We start from the raw sequence: 3,996 nt of genomic DNA, 5'->3' as shown, positions 1-3,996 counted from the left end.
AAAACACCTTTTTATTTGAGCACATACCTGACTAGTAGAAGCAGCTGATTCTTTAAGCTACAATAATTAAGTGGGTTTACACTCGGCAGGAATGTAACACTAACCAATGAAATCATCCTAGAGAAGACTGGACACACAGTGGAACCACCCGACTGCAAAGCACCTTTCTGCAGGGAGCATGAGCCTTCAGCCTGACTAGGCTGATGGGAATGGTGCGAGACTATCCAGTTATCTATTTGAGGATTTATCCTGGAAAAAACTCACTTTCCTAGAGTAGGCATGGAGAAACTCTGGTCAGAGACACTGCCAAAGACAGCTAGTGGGCATTTCTGTCAAGAATGCTAACCTGTCCTTTCATCGCACACTGCATCTGGGGACTGACTCCCAACAGTGTCTTACATGTCCTGGCAAGAACCTACGTAACCAAAGTCTCTGTCAAAGGGACAGACCTGAAAGGGCCTCTCCCCTATCCCGACAACTCCGTGTCCCCACAGGCAAAGGTGACAACATGCCCTGCCCCAGACTGCATCCTGGAGCAGCGATCTGATTCTGCACACTTCCCTGCAGCAAAAGCAAGTGATGCAGACCCCTAGGCCTGCACGAGGCCAGCGAGGCCCAGAAAGCTGGAAGTGATGGTGGGAAGACACACCTCTAGGCTCACAAGCGGCAAGGACACAGGAGCACAGCTTCAAGGAGCTCGCTGGCTGGGTTTGGCCAAAGCAATGTGTAAAGCCAAACTCCACTATCCTCAGCTACTCTGGGTAAAATGCTTAATCTTAACAGAAACAATTTCTTCATGTCTAAATAATACTGGTTTCAAACATTTTTTTTTCTCCCTATTTTATAAATTCAGAGCAGAAATCATTCTCCTGAGAGCAAATACTAGAATAATTACATAATCCTCATTCACATTTTACACTAAGCATTTTCAATGGCAAGAACGGAGTAACTTTTAAACTTTGAAAAATGAAGCGTAAATCTTAAAATTTAACAGCCGTATTCCTCACCTTCCATTGATGAGAAGCTATCCAAACATGGGAACCTTCCTTCAGAGCTTCTGCAAAGTGGAGCCCCGCCCTGGAGGGTCTTTCTTCCTACCTCTCTACCAGGTCTGAAAGTCGGGTTAGGGCCAGTTTTCACCACACTGACTACTTCAAATAACAGGGCTGGAGGAAAACTATCGTTGTTTTGCTGCATATAATGAGCTCCCATGTATAATGCACATCCACGTTTTTGGTCCAAACTTTCGGGGGGGGGGGGAGAATCTTTCATTTTAATTAATTAATTAATTAATATTTAGGAATAAAACTGATTATTGTATCCCAGGGTATTATTTTGCACACGGATATCATTATTGCTTTCTAGTTACATTTTTAATGCATAAGCATAAATAAAAGCATTAAAAACATTTATATAGATATGGAATTAGTACTATCCTCGTATAATGTGCATCCTTATTTTTTCCTCAAAAATTTGGGCAAAAAAGTGCACATTATACACATCAAAATATGGTAGCTTCCCCTGAAATGGGAACAAAGTCTGCTAAAAATCTCATAGCCAGCTGCCTGGGACCCCTCACCCTGGAGCCTGGGTTGTTCTGCGCCTTTATGGCCCTGGGAGAAGCCCTCACATCCACCAAACTCAGTGTCATTCAAGATATCCAATATGCACAGGAATGGAGTCATCTGCTTGCAACTTAAGAATTGTTCAGAGATGAGAACAGTCACAAAAGAAGAGGCAAGGCCATGACCCTGAGCTAAGGAAGCAGATGTCAGCGTGTGGGGAAGACAGCCCCCAGCTCAATAAAAGGACACCAAGCAACTACAGCTTCTTATACCACTTCTTTTGCCGACTCCCCATTTTGCTTCATTTTTTTAAAGGATGAGTTAGTCTTCCATTCTTATAAAAGCTGGCAACAGTATGGCCACATTTAGCAACTATAAGGCAATTAAATAAAATGCTCTGGTACTATGAAGGCCGCTGCGAGGAGGAATCAAAGTAGGACTCCAGCCCCAGCCTCCAGGACTGCTGCCAGAATCCGCTGCACTCAGTGCCACTGTGGTAATGCGCAAGTTCACCCCGGAAACAGGAAGTAGGATGCACCATACAAGTTTCAGGTTTGTCATTTCCAAAACACTTCGCCCCACAAAGGCTATTATAAATGACTGGCTCTTTGAAGCTACTGAATAATCTCAAAGTGAGGCGGGAGTAGGGATGGCCATGGAAACAGTAATCTTAGTTGCTTGTTTAGGCTGCATGAGAAGGAAAAAGTCATTTACCCTCATCATTTCCCCAAGTCTCCTGAGGCTCCTGCAAAATATATTCCAGCTGCAATTTGGGTTCCATTTGTTGGAGGACCAAGCAGAGCTTATACACAGAACTCAGTATGAGATGGATTTAGGGGATGGAGGAAGATACTGTTCTTTTACCTAATTCCTTAGTGTCACCATGGATATTAACTAAGCCTGTCCTTGAAACCAATCAATTCTCTAAACTTCATAGCAGTCAGCAGTTCATTGCCAGGTTCTTGCGAATGCAGATCCTGGGAGAACTGTGTACCCACTGCAAAATCTGCATCACTCTTCAGCTCTGCCGGGAACCCCTTTTCCCACCTAGAATGGGTACGCTTTGCATCACGGTCAGCAAGGAGAATGAATAACTCATACTGCCAGGCAGAGGCTCTGACTGAGGGTCTGGTTCTTATGTTCATCTTTAAACTACTTTCCTGTCTGTGAATGAAGCATGCCCTCCTCCCCTCACTCCCCTGTAACACAGAGGGACAGTTGAATGGCCAAATTTGTTAAAACATTTCCACTGCTGAATCACACAGCATTCTTTCACTTTACAGCAATGAGAGGGTAGAGGACACCAGCTGGCAGCCCACAGACATGACTGGTTTAGCCCACTGTATTCTAAATTATCTTCAATTAGTTGTCAACATTTTTAAATCAGGAAACTCCAAATAAAATTCTGCTCCTCCTGAAAAAACTGAAGACCTGCCAACACTGGACTGGGCTCGTTTCTGCCTAATGCTTAGAGCTGAGCACCTGCCCTGTTCTATGAGCTGTCTGTGGTTCAGCACAGTCCCACTCAGTTCACTTCTCATTTCTGTCATCTGCCTAACTCCCCTGTGAACCCTAATCGAGGGCAATTCCTTCATTGTAAAGATTTAAGAAAAGAGGGCCAACGGACAGAAAGTAAGCCTGCCTGAGGTCATACATCAAGCTGGAGGGAAAATTAAGGTCAGGTATCTTCCTAATATAACACATGGCCTCTCTACAGAACCACAACTCCTATCCACATTTCTTCCACCAATTATTTACATATCCTAAGTGGAATATGTGTATTTTCTACATTCTCCTTTTAGCCATCTTTTTCATATATTTGATTTTCTTACAGATGACAACTCTGTATTAGTGATTTCATTTATTATCCCCAACCCCAAAGAAACAATGAATCAGTAATCAGAACAAAGATATCAACTTTTGCACATCTCAGCAGATGCAGGACCAGAAAGAATCTTAAAAATCATTTAGCTTAACAACTACCTGTGCAGACAGAGAAACCAGGGCCAGGGGCATGACACACCTGAGGTCGCAGGGTTCCTAGGTAACACAGCACGTCCAATCTTCCACCTCAGTGCTCTTTCCACTGTACCAGGTCACCTCTGTGCAGTCACCTATGCTGTGGGAGACCAAAGACCAGCAAAGGCCCCAGATGGAAACAAGAACTATAGAACTCCCTCACATCTCAAGACATGGCTGACCTTGACTCTGCCAAGAACTAGGAATTAGAATACATTACAAACAATTTATAGAACTAGATTTGTACTGGAAGACAGACATTCTTTAGAACTGGTGTTTGGTGGAGAGTTTTTGAATGTCACAGGACTTGGTGGTCTTTGTAACACTGCTTGTTATAAAAGCTAAGCCCCATGTGAGAAAAGTTGCTGTAAAACATCATAGCACCTTTGCTTCAACTTCAAAAGAAAAAAAG

The sequence above is a fragment of the Desmodus rotundus genome, chromosome 1 (genome assembly GCF_022682495.2).
Source record: "Desmodus rotundus isolate HL8 chromosome 1, HLdesRot8A.1, whole genome shotgun sequence".
NCBI lineage: Eukaryota > Metazoa > Chordata > Mammalia > Chiroptera > Phyllostomidae > Desmodus > Desmodus rotundus.
This window is presented reverse-complemented; position numbering follows the sequence as displayed.